The sequence below is a fragment of the Phyllobates terribilis genome, unplaced genomic scaffold (genome assembly GCF_046119375.1).
Source record: "Phyllobates terribilis strain yellow unplaced genomic scaffold, ASM4611937v1 Scaffold_377__1_contigs__length_1856515, whole genome shotgun sequence".
In the NCBI taxonomy this organism is placed as follows: Eukaryota; Metazoa; Chordata; class Amphibia; order Anura; family Dendrobatidae; genus Phyllobates; species Phyllobates terribilis.
This window is the reverse complement of record NW_027363137.1, coordinates 468082-490666: the sequence shown is the minus strand read 5'-3', so window position 1 is coordinate 490666 and position 22585 is coordinate 468082. Positions and strand designations below refer to the sequence as shown.

General features: G+C 41.2%; 6 non-coding genes across 6 annotated transcripts; all 6 read right to left on the bottom strand.

Moving 5' to 3' along the window:
- Positions 1-5112: 5112 nt before the first annotated feature.
- Positions 5113-5303, bottom strand: LOC141223596 (U2 spliceosomal RNA). Its single transcript, XR_012291164.1, has one exon. It is a non-coding gene; the product is annotated as a U2 spliceosomal RNA (small nuclear RNA).
- A 1115-nt stretch (positions 5304-6418) lies between these two features.
- Positions 6419-6603, bottom strand: LOC141223749 (U2 spliceosomal RNA). The gene has a single exon (XR_012291308.1). It is a non-coding gene; the product is annotated as a U2 spliceosomal RNA (small nuclear RNA).
- A 6390-nt stretch (positions 6604-12993) lies between these two features.
- On the bottom strand, positions 12994-13184 carry LOC141223595 (U2 spliceosomal RNA). Its single transcript, XR_012291163.1, has one exon. It is a non-coding gene; the product is annotated as a U2 spliceosomal RNA (small nuclear RNA).
- A 1115-nt stretch (positions 13185-14299) lies between these two features.
- LOC141223594 (U2 spliceosomal RNA) lies at positions 14300-14490 on the bottom strand. The gene has a single exon (XR_012291162.1). It is a non-coding gene; the product is annotated as a U2 spliceosomal RNA (small nuclear RNA).
- A 1115-nt stretch (positions 14491-15605) lies between these two features.
- On the bottom strand, positions 15606-15793 carry LOC141223758 (U2 spliceosomal RNA). Its single transcript, XR_012291316.1, has one exon. It is a non-coding gene; the product is annotated as a U2 spliceosomal RNA (small nuclear RNA).
- Positions 15794-22183: 6390 nt separating this feature from the next.
- Positions 22184-22374, bottom strand: LOC141223593 (U2 spliceosomal RNA). The gene has a single exon (XR_012291161.1). It is a non-coding gene; the product is annotated as a U2 spliceosomal RNA (small nuclear RNA).
- Between the last annotated feature and the right edge of the window lie 211 nt (positions 22375-22585).

Sequence of the window (22585 nt, the reverse complement as noted above, 5' to 3'; positions counted from 1 at the left end):
AAAATCATCCCCCCAACACTTAAAATGTTACACTTATTAAAATTGATTTTAAAACCAGAAGCTAGGCAAAAGGATTGCAATTGATGGAGAGTGGCCGTAAGTGATGGTGCATCTGTACACAAGACCGCCACGTCATCCATGTAGCCTACAACCTTGGCCTCCAAACCACCGCTTCCAGGCAGAGGGACACCGCATATCTGTTTATTTTGGCGTATTGCACATAACATTGGTTCCAGTGCACAGATAAACAGTAGGGGGGACAGAGGGCATCCCTGTTTCACCCCTGACCGTAAAAATACCTCTTGTGTCTTAAAACCATTCACTAAAATCTTACTTGTACAATCCTTGTAAAATGCTTTAAGCGATAGTAAAAACCCTTCTGGTATGCCCATTTTCTCTAAAACTTTAAAAAGATAAAAGTGTGAGACACGGTCAAATGCTTTTTCAAAATCAATAGATAAAATCGCCATTTTCCCCTTTCTGTCTTTCACATCCTCAATACAGTCTTTCACTAAATTCAGATTGTCCCATATACTGCGCCCCGGCACCCCACACACTTGATTAGAATGAATAACTTTGCTGATGACTTCTTTTAGACGATTTGCACAAATTTTAGCCATTATTTTATAGTCACAATTTAAAAGTGTTATTGGTCTCCAGTTTTCTAATTTTGATTTATCGCCTTTTTTGTATAGGAGGGAGACTTCACCTTTCTTCCAGGAATTTAATAAAACCTTATTATTAAAAACCTCAGTAAACAAATAAAACAAATCATCTTTTAAAATATCATAAAAACATACATAAAATTCTATTGGGATGCCATCAGGACCAGGGACCTTTCCAGTTTTAAAACTTTTAATAGTTTTTAACACTTCTTGTTCCGTTAAAACTTGGGATAAAAACTCTTGGGATGCGGGATCTAAAACAGCTGTTAGTCCTTGCAGCGAATCATCCATTAATTTATTATCTATATTTTTTCCATTAAAAAGATTAGAAAAAAAACCCTCAACTTTACCCAGCATATTTTTTATATTATTCTCACCATCTATATGGTCAATTATCACTTTTTCTTTTTTATTTTTCCTAAAAAAATATCTGGAACACTTTTCATTTTCTTCTATATGTTGTACTCTAGAACGAAAAATTATCTCTTTTCCTTTTTGTTCTAGCCATTTTGAAATCTCTTCTTTTAAGTTTGAAATATCAAGTTGTACATCTATCCCATTGTCTCTGAGCTTAAATAATGTTTGTAGGCGGGTATTTAAAATTCTATATTCTTCATATTTTTCTTTGGCTCTACATATACTCTTTTTAATAAAAAAGTCTTTTATTTTTACTTTCATTCTATCCCACCATACACTCATAGTCTCATTTGTTTTTTTCCCTTTTCTACATTTCCTATAAAACTCAATAAAATCTGATAAAATCTGCGGGTCGGTTAAAAGGGATACGTTCATTTTCCAGCTTTTCTTACCACATTTTTTGTTGTCATTTACTTTTATGGTAAAGGATAAAAGTTTATGGTCTGAAAATATATTAGTTAAAACTTCACATTTGGCAGGTATTGTTTTATCTGAACCAAAAATAAAATCAATCCTAGAGCTACAATTAGCATTGCTCCAAGTGAAACCGGCGTCCTCTGGGCTGTCACTATGACACTCTTTATATATGTCTATCAATTTAGCATCTTTGACTATATCATGTAGCATACCTGAGGTTTTATCGTAGTTCCTGCTTACAGAGCTGGAGCGCCGGTTTTCACCTTTTAAAACACAATTAAAATCCCCTGCTAAGATGAAAGGTTCAGAGTTATTAATAAATAATGGTAAAAGATCAAGCATTTCAGCTCTTTCATTTTTCTCTGGGGATCCATAAAAATTTAAAAACTGCCATCTAATACCATCAATAAAAGCTTTCACTAATAAAATACGACCTGGTAAAATTTCCTGAATAAAATCAATTAAAACGTTCCCTTTAAAAAGTATGGCTACACCCGCTGATCCTGCAGCATTCGATCCGGACCAGACAGATGGCCCACACTTCCACTCATCTTTATATTTTTGATATGACATTTCATGTGGGATATTACATTCTTGCAGAAAAAATACAGATGCAGTAAAACACGTAAAAAAATTAAAAAGAGCAGTTCTTCTCGTGTTAGATTTTATGCCTCTCACGTTGAGGGAAATACCTTTGAGTTCAGCCATCATTAGAAAATGTAGAAATTTTACTTAGGTAACTAAGAGCAACGGATTTACCTGTCCGATGAACCTGATCAGACCACTGGGCTTGCGCCTCCCTCCTCATCTGATAGTATCGTCACGAGAGTCTCCGTGGAGGAGGAAAGATTACCACATTTATATAAACCCGACGCTACACTGGCATAGCTCGGAGGGCTGGCTGGCAGAACCCGCTGGGTCTCCATTGGCTGGCCATGCAGTTCCTCATCAGGTGGGTCCCCGAGGGGTTCCGCCGCCCCTGTTTGACCTGTAGAAGGTCGTCCTATAGGAGGAGGTTGCGCACAAGGCAGAGCCTCTGACTCTTCAGAGGCAGCAAGATCCCGGTCCCCACCTGTAGCAGCGGAGACCGAAACCCCTGAGGGTCCAGCGTCCACGTCCCCTTCTGGAGAAGTGTCCATCTGTTCACCTCCTGCTGCCTCCTCCGAACCACCCTTTTTCTTTTTCTTAGGACCCACCTTTATCCACTCAGCGCCCTCAGCACTAGGAGACCCAGACTGGGCATGGGCTTCTGTGTCGGCCTTTTGCCGGTCCCTTTTGACCTTACCAGTAGTGCCCTTCTGCTCCTTCTCAGCCCTCCTTTTGGACTCCCGCAGGTCCTGCAGCCAGGTTTTGGGATTTGGTATTTTACCTGTCATAGACTCTGGAGACACTTCACTATTTGGTACGCCCTTATTGTCTCCAGAGGCTCCAGGTTGTTGTTCCTCCTCCTGAGGGGTGGTCTGATCTTTTGGTCCTTGGTCGGACGTCTTGGACTTCCCCTTTTGCTCATCTTCCCGAAATCTGTGAGGGCAAGAAAAATAAAAGTGACCTGGAGTCTGGCAAAAACTGCATTTCTTTTCCTTAGGGCATTCTTTTGTCTCATGTTCTTCACTAGCACAATTTCTACATGATACATGACAGTTTTCTTTTGAATGACCATAGCGCCAACAATTTCTGCAATATACTGGCATCCCAGAAAAGAAGAAATCCCCATTTGTTTGCCCAATTTTGAAACGGGCAGGGGGGAGCCGTATACCACCTGGTGTATTTGGATCTCTTGTACACTTCACAAGGAATTTCCACTTAGATGTCCATATGTTATATTCGTTTAATATCTTCCCAATACATTTAACACTTTTAAAATAAATTGCTAGAAATGACATTACTTCTGGAGCAGAAACAAAGGGCGAAAATATTTTTACAATAACCAGTCTTACCTCATCCAGGACGTGCTCAACAATTTGTATCCCTTTCAAAACAGGACTATTTTCAACTTTTTTTAACTTTTCTAGTACATCTCTAAAAATACCTTCTCCGGTGAATGTGATGTCATAGTCACCTCTTCTGGGATAATCCTGGATGGAGAGAATTTCATTCCTTTGTACGCCAAGAAGGTTCCTGAGCACGTCCTGGACTACATACCCTAATTTCCTCATATCCGAGCCACCCGCCGTGAAGTGAACTCGGATAGAGTTTTTTAGCCTCGCATAAAGAGGCACGAGGTTAGGGTCAACCTCCATGGAAAAACGCAACAAGGTTGCAAGTTGCAGCCGCTTGCAATCTGCGCTCCCAGTGTTCTTGCAGCGAAAAACACCTGGAAGCTGGGGGATCGCAACTCGTTACCCTGGGACTAAGCCCTCTCCCTAATAGCAGCAAGCAGGTTAAGTCCACCAAAGTGGACGATCCTGCCAGGCCAAGGAGAGGAGTACCCGAGTGCCCTTCAACCACAATCTCCTGCAATAAAGCACTTGATCTTAGCCAAAAGGCCGAGAAGCGATAACCAGAATTGGTTTCAAACTACGGAGCCACCCAAGGATCCTGAAAAGTCCATTTGTGGAGATGAGCTCCTGGACTCCCGTTAAGAAGACATGTTGTCAACCTCTAGATCCCTTACATGCCTGCACTTTTCGGCTTGCTGCTGCTGCAATCCACGCGTTTTAGATCTGCATAACTCCACCTCTTTAAACACAGCACCTTCACCCCCTGCTGTTCCCACCCGCCTCAACACCGTTGGAAGGGAGGAGAACCAATTAAGGCGGGGGGTGGGGTGGAATGAGCAGCTGTCTACCCTTAGCAGGAGGGCTCCTGATTACATACCTCTCCTGCTGCTGCTGCTGCTGGCTGTCCAGCAGCAGACTGAAGGTGGCTGCTGCTGTGCACAGGTATATAAAGGCTCAGAGCCTATTATGACACGCGCAGCCAGCGTTCCATTGCCACATTCCATCTACTGCAGGCAGGATACCTGGCTGGCTGAATGTCGCTGAGAAGCTCACAGAGACCGCCATAAGCAACAGTTTAACAGAATGCCACAGACTAATCAACCAAACTTTTTGGGTTGGGTTCTCTTTTATAGTCTGCAGGCATTAAATGAAAGAAGTCAGTGTTCCAGCAGAAGGAGACAACGTTTCAGAAAAGGCATTGTAGCAAACCAAAAAAGAAATTTTAAGCGCAGCAGAGTAACCAGCGCACATACCTGTTAGCTCAGGTGAGTTTAAAAGGCTGCTGTTGATAACAAGGGCATTTGCTAAATAGATGGTGTGTGTGCAACAATATACTGAAAGGTCAATTATATTGTGCAGCTTATCTCACCACCTGTAGTTATTTAGGTGAAAGCTCCAAAATGCTTGCCTAATATGTCTGTTTATCCAAAAGGAAGTAAAAAGGGAGAGCTAGAAAGATAGCATTGCATCACATTACATGGCAATGCAATGCACAGTTGCTGAAGTTGAACCAAAATGAGCTTGTAATCTGGCTTCTGCAACTTTGAACATGAAAAATCCAATGAGGAGAAGAAAAGCAAAGCCAAAGAGTCCATCCCAAAATCCGACAAACAAGCAAAATGAACAAAAAACATTGAATTCAATTCTTTCTGATTTTAGAAACTGCATTAAAGAAGGGGTGCACCGGTCCTGGAGATACTGCAATACCAGGTCAATGCGTGGAGTGGACAGAGCAAGCTCTTTTTCCATCTCCCTGTTCTAAAAATCCATTTAATATATGGTCCCCAGATAGGGGACGTATCAGATATTAAACTGATAAGAACAGATACTACACTTGATCTTAGCCAAAAGGCCGAGAAGCGATAACCAGAATTGGTTTCAAACTACGGAGCCACCCAAGGATCCTGAAAAGTCCATTTGTGGAGATGAGCTCCTGGACTCCCGTTAAGAAGACATGTTGTCAACCTCTAGATCCCTTACATGCCTGCACTTTTCGGCTTGCTGCTGCTGCAATCCACGCGTTTTAGATCTGCATAACTCCACCTCTTTAAACACAGCACCTTCACCCCCTGCTGTTCCCACCCGCCTCAACACCATTGGAAGGGAGGAGAACCAATTAAGGCGGGGGGTGGGGTGGAACGAGCAGCTGTCTACCCTTAGCAGGAGGGCTCCTGATTACATACCTCTCCTGCTGCTGCTGCTGCTGGCTGTCCAGCAGCAGACTGAAGGTGGCTGCTGCTGTGCACAGGTATATAAAGGCTCAGAGCCTATTATGACACGCGCAGCCAGCGTTCCATTGCCACATTCCATCTACTGCAGGCAGGATACCTGGCTGGCTGAATGTCGCTGAGAAGCTCACAGAGACCGCCATAAGCAACAGTTTAACAGAATGCCACAGACTAATCAACCAAACTTTTTGGGTTGGGTTCTCTTTTATAGTCTGCAGGCATTAAATGAAAGAAGTCAGTGTTCCAGCAGAAGGAGACAACGTTTCAGAAAAGGCATTGTAGCAAACCAAAAAAGAAATTTTAAGCGCAGCAGAGTAACCAGCGCACATACCTGTTAGCTCAGGTGAGTTTAAAAGGCTGCTGTTGATAACAAGGGCATTTGCTAAATAGATGGTGTGTGTGCAACAATATACTGAAAGGTCAATTATATTGTGCAGCTTATCTCACCACCTGTAGTTATTTAGGTGAAAGCTCCAAAATGCTTGCCTAATATGTCTGTTTATCCAAAAGGAAGTAAAAAGGGAGAGCTAGAAAGATAGCATTGCATCACATTACATGGCAATGCAATGCACAGTTGCTGAAGTTGAACCAAAATGAGCTTGTAATCTGGCTTCTGCAACTTTGAACATGAAAAATCCAATGAGGAGAAGAAAAGCAAAGCCAAAGAGTCCATCCCAAAATCCGACAAACAAGCAAAATGAACAAAAAACATTGAATTCAATTCTTTCTGATTTTAGAAACTGCATTAAAGAAGGGGTGCACCGGTCCTGGAGATACTGCAATACCAGGTCAATGCGTGGAGTGGACAGAGCAAGCTCTTTTTCCATCTCCCTGTTCTAAAAATCCATTTAATATATGGTCCCCAGATAGGGGACGTATCAGATGTTAAACTGATAAGAACAGATTTTTTAATTTGGCTATCCCCTGCAGAGGGATAAAACCGTTTATTAAAACTTTAACAAATTACAAGCATAATTACACAAATACCAAACGTTAAAAGACAAATGAAATTTACAAAACAAAAAAATACAAAGATTTTAAATAATTAGGTTCCATTGGTGAACAAGCCATTTTTTGGAAATATGTATATTCTTCTTTTTGTCAATTAAATAATAAGTATACATTTCACATAAACATAAACTTAAAACATCATTCACTGATAAAACATCTTGTTTAAAAATAGCAATGTTGCGCGCTTTCCAGAGAGATGACTTGGCGCAGTTCACTGTCTTCCAAGCCATTGTGTACTGGTCCATTGTGGGGCATTCCATAAGTCCGTATAGCACAGTTTTATATGTAAAGTCCTTGAGGTCTGCCACCCTTTCCAGTAGGGGGAGCAGTCTTCTCCAGAAATCCTTTGCAAAATTACATGTCCATAATAGATGTTCCACCGTTTCCTCGTCTTGGCATCCGGCTCTTGGGCAGATGGCAGACCTCACAAATCCTCTTCTGTATTGGAATGCCCGGCAAGGAAGACAGCGGTGCATGCAACTCCAAGCCAGATCTCTCTGTTCATTAAAAAGATAAAAAACGTTAATCATTTTCCAGATAGACATAGATTTGTCATCATCATATCTGTCAACATTACATATTTCCTCACTTTTACGTATTTCTTTAATTAGTTTCTTACTATTTCTTAATTCCTCTATTTTCTTAGTCCCTAAATTAAAATCGGACACTATTTTCCTTAAAATCTCATAATGCGTCGACAAATTAAAAGCATGGGGCACAGATATATTAACTTCATACCATCCAAACTTTCTCATAAAAAATCCTGTATTAAAACGCATAAAAAAGGACCAATAGTGATTCTTAAAAAGGGCATTAAAACAGTAAACGAACAGATGGATTAAAAGAAACCTATTAAAATCTGGAAAATCTTTACCACCTTTTACTTTTGATTTCATCACGATTTCTCTTTTCAGCTTTTCCATTTTTGAGTTCCAAAAGAAGGTAAAACAGGTTTTGGTTATCTTTTTTAAAACATTAACAGGCGGGGGGAAAACCATGCTAAGATACAATAAAAGAGGTAAAATCACCATCTTTAAAACCAATACTTTACCCTCCATTGTAAGTCTCCTCATGTTCCACATACATATTTTCGTATTTACTTTCTGTGTAACTGTTTCCCAACTATTATAACCATCATTATTTTCAGTGAATGATATACCTAAAATGGAAATGGATTCGGAGACATTAATTGGTACATCACGTAAAATCATCCCCCCAACACTTAAAATGTTACACTTATTAAAATTGATTTTAAAACCAGAAGCTAGGCAAAAGGATTGCACTTGATGGAGAGTGGCCGTAAGTGATGGTGCATCTGTACACAAGACCGCCACGTCATCCATGTAGCCTACAACCTTGGCCTCCAAACCACCGCTTCCAGGCAGAGGGACACCGCATATCTGTTTATTTTGGCGTATTGCACATAACATTGGTTCCAGTGCACAGATAAACAGTAGGGGGGACAGAGGGCATCCCTGTTTCACCCCTGACCGTAAAAATACCTCTTGTGTCTTAAAACCATTCACTAAAATCTTACTTGTACAATCCTTGTAAAATGCTTTAAGCGATAGTAAAAACCCTTCTGGTATGCCCATTTTCTCTAAAACTTTAAAAAGATAAAAGTGTGAGACACGGTCAAATGCTTTTTCAAAATCAATAGATAAAATCGCCATTTTCCCCTTTCTGTCTTTCACATCCTCAATACAGTCTTTCACTAAATTCAGATTGTCCCATATACTGCGCCCCGGCACCCCACACACTTGATTAGAATGAATAACTTTGCTGATGACTTCTTTTAGACGATTTGCACAAATTTTAGCCATTATTTTATAGTCACAATTTAAAAGTGTTATTGGTCTCCAGTTTTCTAATTTTGATTTATCGCCTTTTTTGTATAGGAGGGAGACTTCACCTTTCTTCCAGGAATTTAATAAAACCTTATTATTAAAAACCTCAGTAAACAAATAAAACAAATCATCTTTTAAAATATCATAAAAACATACATAAAATTCTATTGGGATGCCATCAGGACCAGGGACCTTTCCAGTTTTAAAACTTTTAATAGTTTTTAACACTTCTTGTTCCGTTAAAACTTGGGATAAAAACTCTTGGGATGCGGGATCTAAAACAGCTGTTAGTCCTTGCAGCGAATCATCCATTAATTTATTATCTATATTTTTTCCATTAAAAAGATTAGAAAAAAAAACCTCAACTTTACCCAGCATATTTTTTATATTATTCTCACCATCTATATGGTCAATTATCACTTTTTCTTTTTTATTTTTCCTAAAAAAATATCTGGAACACTTTTCATTTTCTTCTATATGTTGTACTCTAGAACGAAAAATTATCTCTTTTCCTTTTTGTTCTAGCCATTTTGAAATCTCTTCTTTTAAGTTTGAAATATCAACTTGTATATCTATCCCATTGTCTCTGAGCTTAAATAATGTTTGTAGGCGGGTATTTAAAATTCTATATTCTTCATATTTTTCTTTGGCTCTACATATACTCTTTTTAATAAAAAAGTCTTTTATTTTTACTTTCATTCTATCCCACCATACACTCATAGTCTCATTTGTTTTTTTCCCTTTTCTACATTTCCTATAAAACTCAATAAAATCTGATAAAATCTGCGGGTCGGTTAAAAGGGATACGTTCATTTTCCAGCTTTTCTTACCACATTTTTTGTTGTCATTTACTTTTATGGTAAAGGATAAAAGTTTATGGTCTGAAAATATATTAGTTAAAACTTCACATTTGGCAGGTATTGTTTTATCTGAACCAAAAATAAAATCAATCCTAGAGCTACAATTAGCATTGCTCCAAGTGAAACCGGCGTCCTCTGTGCTGTCACTATGACACTCTTTATATATGTCTATCAATTTAGCATCTTTGACTATATCATGTAGCATACCTGAGGTTTTATCGTAGTTCCTGCTTACAGAGCTGGAGCGCCGGTTTTCACCTTTTAAAACACAATTAAAATCCCCTGCTAAGATAAAAGGTTCAGAGTTATTAATAAATAATGGTAAAAGATCAAGCATTTCGGCTCTTTCATTTTTCTCTGGGGATCCATAAAAATTTTAAAACTGCCATCTAATACCATCAATAAAAGCTTTCACTAATAAAATACGACCTGGTAAAATTTCCTGAATAAAATCAATTAAAACGTTCCCTTTAAAAAGTATGGCTACACCCGCTGATCCTGCAGCATTCGATCCGGACCAGACAGATGGCCCACACTTCCACTCATCTTTATATTTTTGATATGACATTTCATGTGGGATATTACATTCTTGCAGAAAAAATACAGATGCAGTAAAACACGTAAAAAAATTAAAAAGAGCAGTTCTTCTCGTGTTAGATTTTATGCCTCTCACGTTGAGGGAAATACCTTTGAGTTCAGCCATCATTAGAAAATGTAGAAATTTTACTTAGGTAACTAAGAGCAACGGATTTACCTGTCCGATGAACCTGATCAGACCACTGGGCTTGCGCCTCCCTCCTCATCTGATAGTATCGTCACGAGAGTCTCCGTGGAGGAGGAAAGATTACCACATTTATATAAACCCGACGCTACACTGGCATAGCTCGGAGGGCTGGCTGGCAGAACCCGCTGGGTCTCCATTGGCTGGCCATGCAGTTCCTCATCAGGTGGGTCCCCGAGGGGTTCCGACGCCCCTGTTTGACCTGTAGAAGGTCGTCCTAAAGGAGGAGGTTGCGCACAAGGCAGAGCCTCTGACTCTTCAGAGGCAGCAAGATCCCGGTCCCCACCTGTAGCAGCGGAGACCGAAACCCCTGAGGGTCCAGCGTCCACGTCCCCTTCTGGAGAAGTGTCCATCTGTTCACCTCCTGCTGCCTCCTCCGAACCACCCTTTTTCTTTTTCTTAGGACCCACCTTTATCCACTCAGCGCCCTCAGCACTAGGAGACCCAGACTGGGCATGGGCTTCTGTGTCGGCCTTTTGCCGGTCCCTTTTGACCTTACCAGTAGTGCCCTTCTGCTCCTTCTCAGCCCTCCTTTTGGACTCCCGCAGGTCCTGCAGCCAGGTTTTGGGATTTGGTATTTTACCTGTCATAGACTCTGGAGACACTTCACTATTTGGTACGCCCTTATTGTCTCCAGAGGCTCCAGGTTGTTGTTCCTCCTCCTGAGGGGTGGTCTGATCTTTTGGTCCTTGGTCGGACGTCTTGGACTTCCCCTTTTGCTCATCTTCCCGAAATCTGTGAGGGCAAGAAAAATAAAAGTGACCTGGAGTCTGGCAAAAACTGCATTTCTTTTCCTTAGGGCATTCTTTTGTCTCATGTTCTTCACTAGCACAATTTCTACATAATACATGACAGTTTTCTTTTGAATGACCATAGCGCCCACAATTTCTGCAATATACTGGCATCCCAGAAAAGAAGAAATCCCCATTTGTTTGCCCAATTTTGAAACGGGCAGGGGGGAGCCGTATACCACCTGGTGTATTTGGATCTCTTGTACACTTCACAAGGAATTTCCACTTAGATGTCCATATGTTATATTCGTTTAATATCTTCCCAATACATTTAACACTTTTAAAATAAATTGCTAGAAATGACATTACTTCTGGAGCAGAAACAAAGGGCGAAAATATTTTTACAATAACCAGTCTTACTTCATCCAGGACGTGCTCAACAATTTGTATCCCTTTCAAAACAGGACTATTTTCAACTTTTTTTAACTTTTCTAGTACATCTCTAAAAATACCTTCTCCGGTGAATGTGATGTCATAGTCACCTCTTCTGGGATAATCCTGGATGGAGAGAATTTCATTCCTTTGTACGCCAAGAAGGTTCCTGAGCACGTCCTGGACTACATACCCTAATTTCCTCATATCCGAGCCACCCGCCGTGAAGTGAACTCGGATAGAGTTTTTTAGCCTCGCATAAAGAGGCACGAGGTTAGGGTCAACCTCCATGGAAAAAGGCAACAAGGTTGCAAATTGCAGCCGCTTGCAATCTGCGCTCCCAGTGTTCTTGCAGCGAAAAACACCTGGAAGCTGGGGGATCGCAACTCGTTACCCTGGGACTAAGCCCTCTCCCTAATAGCAGCAAGCAGGTTAAGTCCACCAAAGTGGACGATCCTGCCAGGCCAAGGAGAGGGGTACCCGAGTGCCCTTCAACCACAATCTCCTGCAATAAAGCACTTGATCGTAGCCAAAAGGCCGAGAAGCGATAACCAGAATTGGTTTCAAACTACGGAGCCACCCAAGGATCCTGAAAAGTCCATTTGTGGAGATGAGCTCCTGGACTCCCGTTAAGAAGACATGTTGTCAACCTCTAGATCCCTTACATGCCTGCACTTTTCGGCTTGCTGCTGCTGCAATCCACGCGTTTTAGATCTGCATAACTCCACCTCTTTAAACACAGCACCTTCACCCCCTGCTGTTCCCATCCGCCTCAACACCGTTGGAAGGGAGGAGAACCAATTAAGGCGGGGGGTGGGGTGGAACGAGCAGCTGTCTACCCTTAGCAGGAGGGCTCCTGATTACATACCTCTCCTGCTGCTGCTGCTGCTGGCTGTCCAGCAGCAGACTGAAGGTGGCTGCTGCTGTGCACAGGTATATAAAGGCTCAGAGCCTATTATGACACGCGCAGCCAGCGTTCCATTGCCACATTCCATCTACTGCAGGCAGGATACCTGGCTGGCTGAATGTCGCTGAGAAGCTCACAGAGACCGCCATAAGCAACAGTTTAACAGAATGCCACAGACTAATCAACCAAACTTTTTGGGTTGGGTTCTCTTTTATAGTCTGCAGGCATTAAATGAAAGAAGTCAGTGTTCCAGCAGAGGGAGACAACGTTTCAGAAAAGGCATTGTAGCAAACCAAAAAAGAAATTTTAAGCGCAGCAGAGTAACCAGCGCACATACCTGTTAGCTCAGGTGAGTTTAAAAGGCTGCTGTTGATAACAAGGGCATTTGCTAAATAGATGGTGTGTGTGCAACAATATACTGAAAGGTCAATTATATTGTGCAGCTTATCTCACCACCTGTAGTTATTTAGGTGAAAGCTCCAAAATGCTTGCCTAATATGTCTGTTTATCCAAAAGGAAGTAAAAAGGGTGAGCTAGAAAGATAGCATTGCATCACATTACATGGCAATGCAATGCACAGTTGCTGAAGTTGAACCAAAATGAGCTTGTAATCTGGCTTCTGCAACTTTGAACATGAAAAATCCAATGAGGAGAAGAAAAGCAAAGCCAAAGAGTCCATCCCAAAATCCGACAAACAAGCAAAATGAACAAAAAACATTGAATTCAATTCTTTCTGATTTTAGAAACTGCATTAAAGAAGGGGTGCACCGGTCCTGGAGATACTGCAATACCAGGTCAATGCGTGGAGTGGACAGAGCAAGCTCTTTTTCCATCTCCCTGTTCTAAAAATCCATTTAATATATGGTCCCCAGATAGGGGACGTATCAGATATTAAACTGATAAGAACAGATACTACACTTGATCTTAGCCAAAAGGCCGAGAAGCGATAACCAGAATTGGTTTCAAACTACGGAGCCACCCAAGGATCCTGAAAAGTCCATTTGTGGAGATGAGCTCCTGGACTCCCGTTAAGAAGACATGTTGTCAACCTCTAGATCCCTTACATGCCTGCACTTTTCGGCTTGCTGCTGCTGCAATCCACGCGTTTTAGATCTGCATAACTCCACCTCTTTAAACACAGCACCTTCACCCCGTGCTGTTCCCACCCGCCTCAACACCGTTGGAAGGGAGGAGAACCAATTAAGGCGGGGGGTGGGGTGGAACGAGCAGCTGTCTACCCTTAGCAGGAGGGCTCCTGATTACATACCTCTCCTGCTGCTGCTGCTGCTGGCTGTCCAGCAGCAGACTGAAGGTGGCTGCTGCTGTGCACAGGTATATAAAGGCTCAGAGCCTATTATGACACGCGCAGCCAGCGTTCCATTGCCACATTCCATCTACTGCAGGCAGGATACCTGGCTGGCTGAATGTCGCTGAGAAGCTCACAGAGACCGCCATAAGCAACAGTTTAACAGAATGCCACAGACTAATCAACCAAACTTTTTGGGTTGGGTTCTCTTTTATAGTCTGCAGGCATTAAATGAAAGAAGTCAGTGTTCCAGCAGAGGGAGACAACGTTTCAGAAAAGGCATTGTAGCAAACCAAAAAAGAAATTTTAAGCGCAGCAGAGTAACCAGCGCACATACCTGTTAGCTCAGGTGAGTTTAAAAGGCTGCTGTTGATAACAAGGGCATTTGCTAAATAGATGGTGTGTGTGCAACAATATACTGAAAGGTCAATTATATTGTGCAGCTTATCTCACCACCTGTAGTTATTTAGGTGAAAGCTCCAAAATGCTTGCCTAATATGTCTGTTTATCCAAAAGGAAGTAAAAAGGGAGAGCTAGAAAGATAGCATTGCATCACATTACATGGCAATGCAATGCACAGTTGCTGAAGTTGAACCAAAATGAGCTTGTAATCTGGCTTCTGCAACTTTGAACATGAAAAATCCAATGAGGAGAAGAAAAGCAAAGCTAAAGAGTCCATCCCAAAATCCGACAAACAAGCAAAATGAACAAAAAACATTGAATTCAATTCTTTCTGATTTTAGAAACTGCATTAAAGAAGGGGTGCACCGGTCCTGGAGATACTGCAATACCAGGTCAATGCGTGGAGTGGACAGAGCAAGCTCTTTTTCCATCTCCCTGTTCTAAAAATCCATTTAATATATGGTCCCCAGATAGGGGACGTATCAGATATTAAACTGATAAGAACAGATACTACACTTGATCTTAGCCAAAAGGCCGAGAAGCGATAACCAGAATTGGTTTCAAACTACGGAGCCACCCAAGGATCCTGAAAAGTCCATTTGTGGAGATGAGCTCCTGGACTCCCGTTAAGAAGACATGTTGTCAACCTCTAGATCCCTTACATGCCTGCACTTTTCGGCTTGCTGCTGCTGCAATCCACGCGTTTTAGATCTGCATAACTCCACCTCTTTAAACACAGCACCTTCACCCCCTGCTGTTCCCACCTGCCTCAACACCGTTGGAAGGGAGGAGAACCAATTAAGGCGGGGGGTGGGGTGGAACGAGCAGCTGTCTGCCCTTAGCAGGAGGGCTCCTGATTACATACCTCTCCTGCTGCTGCTGCTGCTGGCTGTCCAGCAGCAGACTGAAGGTGGCTGCTGCTGTGCACAGGTATATAAAGGCTCAGAGCCTATTATGACACGCGTAGCCAGCGTTCCATTGCCACATTCCATCTACTGCAGGCAGGATACCTGGCTGGCTGAATGTCGCTGAGAAGCTCACAGAGACCGCCATAAGCAACAGTTTAACAGAATGCCACAGACTAATCAACCAGACTTTTTGGGTTGGGTTCTCTTTTATAGTCTGCAGGCATTAAATGAAAGAAGTCAGTGTTCCAGCAGAGGGAGACAACGTTTCAGAAAAGGCATTGTAGCAAACCAAAAAAGAAATTTTAAGCGCAGCAGAGTAACCAGCGCACATACCTGTTAGCTCAGGTGAGTTTAAAAGGCTGCTGTTGATAACAAGGGCATTTGCTAAATAGATGGTGTGTGTGCAACAATATACTGAAAGGTCAATTATATTGTGCAGCTTATCTCACCACCTGTAGTTATTTAGGTGAAAGCTCCAAAATGCTTGCCTAATATGTCTGTTTATCCAAAAGGAAGTAAAAAGGGAGAGCTAGAAAGATAGCATTGCATCACATTACATGGCAATGCAATGCACAGTTGCTGAAGTTGAACCAAAATGAGCTTGTAATCTGGCTTCTGCAACTTTGAACATGAAAAATCCAATGAGGAGAAGAAAAGCAAAGCCAAAGAGTCCATCCCAAAATCCGACAAACAAGCAAAATGAACAAAAAACATTGAATTCAATTCTTTCTGATTTTAGAAACTGCATTAAAGAAGGGGTGCACCGGTCCTGGAGATACTGCAATACCAGGTCAATGCGTGGAGTGGACAGAGCAAGCTCTTTTTCCATCTCCCTGTTCTAAAAATCCATTTAATATATGGTCCCCAGATAGGGGACGTATCAGATATTAAACTGATAAGAACAGATTTTTTTTTAATTTGGCTATCCCCTGCAGAGGGATAAAACCGTTTATTAAAACTTTAACAAATTACAAGCATAATTAGACAAATACCAAACGTTAAAAGACAAATGAAATTTACAAAACAAAAAAATACAAAGATTTTAAATAATTAGGTTCCATTGGTCAACAAGCCATTTTTTGGAAATATGTACATTCTTCTTTTTGTCAATTAAATAATAAGTATACATTTCACATAAACATAAACTTAAAACATCATTCACTGATAAAACATCTTGTTTAAAAATAGCAATGTTGCGTGCTTTCCAGAGAGATGACTTGGCGCAGTTCACTGTCTTCCAAGCCATTGTGTACTGGTCCATTGTGGGGCATTCCATAAGTCCGTATAGCACAGTTTTATATGTAAAGTCCTTGAGGTCTGCCACCTTTTCCAGTAGGGGGAGCAGTCTTCTCCAGAAATCCTTTGCAAAATTACATGTCCATAATAGATGTTCCACCGTTTCCTCGTCTTGGCATCCGGCTTTTGGGCAGATGGCAGACCTCACAAATCCTCTTCTGTATTGGAATGCCCGGCAAGGAAGACAGCGGTGCATGCAACTCCAAGCCAGATCTCTCTGTTCATTAAAAAGATAAAAAACGTTAATCATTTTCCAGATAGACATAGATTTGTCATCATCATATCTGTCAACATTACATATTTCCTCACTTTTATGTATTTCTTTAATTAGTTTCTTACTATTTCTTAATTCCTCTATTTTCTTAGTCCCTAAATTAAAATCGGACACTATTTTCCTTAAAATCTCATAATGCGTCGACAAATTAAAAGCATGGGGCACAGATATATTAACTTCATACCATCCAAACTTTCTCATAAAAAATCCTGTATTAAAACGCATAAAAAAGGACCAATAGTGATTCTTAAAAAGGGCATTAAAACAGTAAACGAACAGATGGATTAAAAGAAACCTATTAAAATCTGGAAAATCTTTACCACCTTTTACTTTTGATTTCATCACGATTTCTCTTTTCAGCTTTTCCATTTTTGAGTTCCAAAAGAAGGTAAAACAGGTTTTGGTTATCTTTTTTAAAACATTAACAGGCGGGGGGAAAACCATGCTAAGATACAATAAAAGAGGTAAAATCACCATCTTTAAAACCAATACTTTACCCTCCATTGTAAGTCTCCTCATGTTCCACATACATATTTTCGTATTTACTTTCTGTGTAACTGTTTCCCAACTATTATAACCATCATTATTTTCAGTGAATGATATACCTAAAATGGAAATGGATTCGGAGACATTAATTGGTACATCACGTAAAATCATCCCCCCAACACTTAAAATGTTACACTTATTAAAATTGATTTTAAAACCAGAAGCTAGACAAAAGGATTGCACTTGATGGAGAGTGGCCGTAAGTGATGGTGCATCTGTACACAAGACCGCCACGTCATCCATGTAACCTACAACCTTGGCCTCCAAACCACCGCTTCCAGGCAGAGGGACACCGCATATCTGTTTATTTTGGCGTATTGCACATAACATTGGTTCCAGTGCACAGATAAACAGTAGGGGGGACAGAGGGCATCCCTGTTTCACCCCTGACCGTAAAAATACCTCTTGTGTCTTAAAACCATTCACTAAAATCTTACTTGTACAATCCTTGTAAAATGCTTTAAGCGATAGTAAAAACCCTTCTGGTATGCCCATTTTCTCTAAAACTTTAAAAAGATAAAAGTGTGAGACACGGTCAAATGCTTTTTCAAAATCAATAGATAAAATCGCCATTTTCCCCTTTCTGTCTTTCACATCCTCAATACAGTCTTTCACTAAATTCAGATTGTCCCATATACTGCGCCCCGGCACCCCACACACTTGATTAGAATGAATAACTTTGCTGATGACTTCTTTTAGACGATTTGCACAAATTTTAGCCATTATTTTATAGTCACAATTTAAAAGTGTTATTGGTCTCCAGTTTTCTAATTTTGATTTATCGCCTTTTTTGTATAGGAGGGAGACTTCACCTTTCTTCCAGGAATTTAATAAAACCTTATTATTAAAAACCTCAGTAAACAAATAAAACAAATCATCTTTTAAAATATCATAAAAACATACATAAAATTCTATTGGGATGCCATCAGGACCAGGGACCTTTCCAGTTTTAAAACTTTTAATAGTTTTTAACACTTCTTGTTCCGTTAAAACTTGGGATAAAAACTCTTGGGATGCGGGATCTAAAACAGCTGTTAGTCCTTGCAGCGAATCATCCATTAATTTATTATCTATATTTTTTCCATTAAAAAGATTAGAAAAAAAACCCTCAACTTTACCCAGCATATTTTTTATATTATTCTCACCATCTATATGGTCAATTATCACTTTTTCTTTTTTATTTTTCCTAAAAAAATATCTGGAACACTTTTCATTTTCTTCTATATGTTGTACTCTAGAACGAAAAATTATCTCTTTTCCTTTTTGTTCTAGCCATTTTGAAATCTCTTCTTTTAAGTTTGAAATATCAACTTGTACATCTATCCCATTGTCTCTGAGCTTAAATAATGTTTGTAGGCGGGTATTTAAAATTCTATATTCTTCATATTTTTCTTTGGCTCTACATATACTCTTTTTAATAAAAAAGTCTTTTATTTTTACTTTCATTCTATCCCACCATACACTCATAGTCTCATTTGTTTTTTTCCCTTTTCTACATTTCCTATAAAACTCAATAAAATCTGATAAAATCTGCGGGTCGGTTAAAAGGGATACGTTCATTTTCCAGCTTTTCTTACCACATTTTTTGTTGTCATTTACTTTTATGGTAAAGGATAAAAGTTTATGGTCTGAAAATATATTAGTTAAAACTTCACATTTGGCAGGTATTGTTTTATCTGAACCAAAAATAAAATCAATCCTAGAGCTACAATTAGCATTGCTCCAAGTGAAACCGGCGTCCTCTGGGCTGTCACTATGACACTCTTTATATATGTCTATCAATTTAGCATCTTTGACTATATCATGTAGCATACCTGAGGTTTTATCGTAGTTCCTGCTTACAGAGCTGGAGCGCCGGTTTTCACCTTTTAAAACACAATTAAAATCCCCTGCTAAGATAAAAGGTTCAGAGTTATTAATAAATAATGGTAAAAGATCAAGCATTTCGGCTCTTTCATTTTTTTCTGGGGATCCATAAAAATTTAAAAACTGCCATCTAATACCATCAATAAAAGCTTTTACTAATAAAATACGACCTGGTAAAATTTCCTGAATAAAATCAATTAAAACGTTCCCTTTAAAAAGTATGGCTACACCCGCTGATCCTGCAGCATTCGATCCGGACCAGACAGATGGCCCACACTTCCACTCATCTTTATATTTTTGATATGACATTTCATGTGGGATATTACATTCTTGCAGAAAAAATACAGATGCAGTAAAACACGTAAAAAAATTAAAAAGAGCAGTTCTTCTCGTGTTAGATTTTATGCCTCTCACGTTGAGGGAAATACCTTTCAGTTCAGCCATCATTAGAAAATGTAGAAATTTTACTTAGGTAACTAAGAGCAACGCATTTACCTGTCCGATGAACCTGATCAGACCACTGGGCTTGCGCCTCCCTCCTCATCTGATAGTATCGTCACGAGAGTCTCCGTGGAGGAGGAAAGATTACCACATTTATATAAACCCGACGCTACACTGGCATAGCTCGGAGGGCTGGCTGGCAGAACCCGCTGGGTCTCCATTGGCTGGCCATGCAGTTCCTCATCAGGTGGGTCCCCGAGGGGTTCCGCCGCCCCTGTTTGACCTGTAGAAGGTCGTCCTATAGGAGGAGGTTGCGCACAAGGCAGAGCCTCTGACTCTTCAGAGGCAGCAAGATCCCGGTCCCCACCTGTAGCAGCGGAGACCGAAACCCCTGAGGGTCCAGCGTCCACGTCCCCTTCTGGAGAAGTGTCCATCTGTTCACCTCCTGCTGCCTCCTCCGAACCACCCTTTTTCTTTTTCTTAGGACCCACCTTTATCCACTCAGCGCCCTCAGCACTAGGAGACCCAGACTGGGCATGGGCTTCTGTGTCGGCCTTTTGCCTGTCCCTTTTGACCTTACCAGTAGTGCCCTTCTGCTCCTTCTCAGCCCTCCTTTTGGACTCCCGCAGGTCCTGCAGCCAGGTTTTGGGATTTGGTATTTTACCTGTCATAGACTCTGGAGACACTTCACTATTTGGTACGCCCTTATTGTCTCCAGAGGCTCCAGGTTGTTGTTCCTCCTCCTGAGGGGTGGTCTGATCTTTTGGTCCTTGGTCGGACGTCTTGGACTTCCCCTTTTGCTCATCTTCCCGAAATCTGTGAGGGCAAGAAAAATAAAAGTGACCTGGAGTCTGGCAAAAACTGCATTTCTTTTCCTTAGGGCATTCTTTTGTCTCATGTTCTTCACTAGCACAATTTCTACATGATACATGACAGTTTTCTTTTGAATGACCATAGCGCCCACAATTTCTGCAATATACTGGCATCCCAGAAAAGAAGAAATCCCCATTTGTTTGCCCAATTTTGAAACGGGCAGGGGGGAGCCGTATACCACCTGGTGTATTTGGATCTCTTGTACACTTCACAAGGAATTTCCACTTAGATGTCCATATGTTATATTCGTTTAATATCTTCCCAATACATTTAACACTTTTAAAATAAATTGCTAGAAATGACATTACTTCTGGAGCAGAAACAAAGGGCGAAAATATTTTTACAATAACCAGTCTTACCTCATCCAGGACGTGCTCAACAATTTGTATCCCTTTCAAAACAGGACTATTTTCAACTTTTTTTAACTTTTCTAGTACATCTCTAAAAATACCTTCTCCGGTGAATGTGATGTCATAGTCACCTCTTCTGGGATAATCCTGGATGGAGAGAATTTCATTCCTTTGTACGCCAAGAAGGTTCCTGAGCACGTCCTGGACTACATACCCTAATTTCCTCATATCCGAGCCACCCGCCGTGAAGTGAACTCGGATAGAGTTTTTTAGCCTCGCATAAAGAGGCACGAGGTTAGGGTCAACCTCCATGGAAAAACGCAACAAGGTTGCAAATTGCAGCCGCTTGCAATCTGCGCTCACAGTGTTCTTGCAGCGAATAACACCTGGAAGCTGGGGGATCGCAACTCGTTACCCTGGGACTAAGCCCTCTCCCTAATAGCAGCAAGCAGGTTAAGTCCACCAAAGTGGACGATCCTGCCAGGCCAAGGAGAGGGGTACCCGAGTGCCCTTCAACCACAATCTCCTGCAATAAAGCACTTGATCTTAGCCAAAAGGCCGAGAAGCGATAACCAGAATTGGTTTCAAACTACGGAGCCACCCAAGGATCCTGAAAAGTCCATTTGTGGAGATGAGCTCCTGGACTCCCGTTAAGAAGACATGTTGTCAACCTCTAGATCCCTTACATGCCTGCACTTTTCGGCTTGCTGCTGCTGCAATCCACGCGTTTTAGATCTGCATAACTCCACCTCTTTAAACACAGCACCTTCACCCCCTGCTGTTCCCACCCGCCTCAACACCGTTGGAAGGGAGGAGAACCAATTAAGGCGGGGGGTGGGGTGGAACAAGCAGCTGTCTACCCTTAGCAGGAGGGCTCCTGATTACATACCTCTCCTGCTGCTGCTGCTGCTGGCTGTCCAGCAGCAGACTGAAGGTGGCTGCTGCTGTGCACAGGTATATAAAGGCTCAGAGCCTATTATGACACGCGCAGCCAGCGTTCCATTGCCACATTCCATCTACTGCAGGCAGGATACTTGGCTGGCTGAATGTCGCTGAGAAGCTCACAGAGACCGCCATAAGCAACAGTTTAACAGAATGCCACAGACTAATCAACCAAACTTTTTGGGTTGGGTTCTCTTTTATAGTCTGCAGGCATTAAATGAAAGAAGTCAGTGTTCCAGCAGAAGGAGACAACGTTTCAGAAAAGGCATTGTAGCAAACCAAAAAAGAAATTTTAAGCGCAGCAGAGTAACCAGCGCACATACCTGTTAGCTCAAGTGAGTTTAAAAGGCTGCTGTTGATAACAAGGGCATTTGCTAAATAGATGGTGTGTGTGCAACAATATACTGAAAGGTCAATTATATTGTGCAGCTTATCTCACCACCTGTAGTTATTTAGGTGAAAGCTCCAAAATGCTTGCCTAATATGTCTGTTTATCCAAAAGGAAGTAAAAAGGGAGAGCTAGAAAGATAGCATTGCATCACATTACATGGCAATGCAATGCACAGTTGCTGAAGTTGAACCAAAATGAGCTTGTAATCTGGCTTCTGCAACTTTGAACATGAAAAATCCAATGAGGAGAAGAAAAGCAAAGCCAAAGAGTCCATCCCAAAATCTAACAAACAAGCAAAATGAACAAAAAACATTGAATTCAATTCTTTCTGATTTTAGAAACTGCATTAAAGAAGGGGTGCACCGGTCCTGGAGATACTGCAATACCAGGTCAATGCGTGGAGTGGACAGAGCAAGCTCTTTTTCCATCTCCCTGTTCTAAAAATCCATTTAATATATGGTCCCCAGATAGGGGACGTATCAGATATTAAACTGATAAGAACAGATACTACACTTGATCTTAGCCAAAAGGCCGAGAAGCGATAACCAGAATTGGTTTCAAACTACGGAGCCACCCAAGGATCCTGAAAAGTCCATTTGTGGAGATGAGCTCCTGGACTCCCGTTAAGAAGACATGTTGTCAACCTCTAGATCCCTTACATGCCTGCACTTTTCGGCTTGCTGCTGCTGCAATCCACGCGTTTTAGATCTGCATAACTCCACCTCTTTAAACACAGCACCTTCACCCCCTGCTG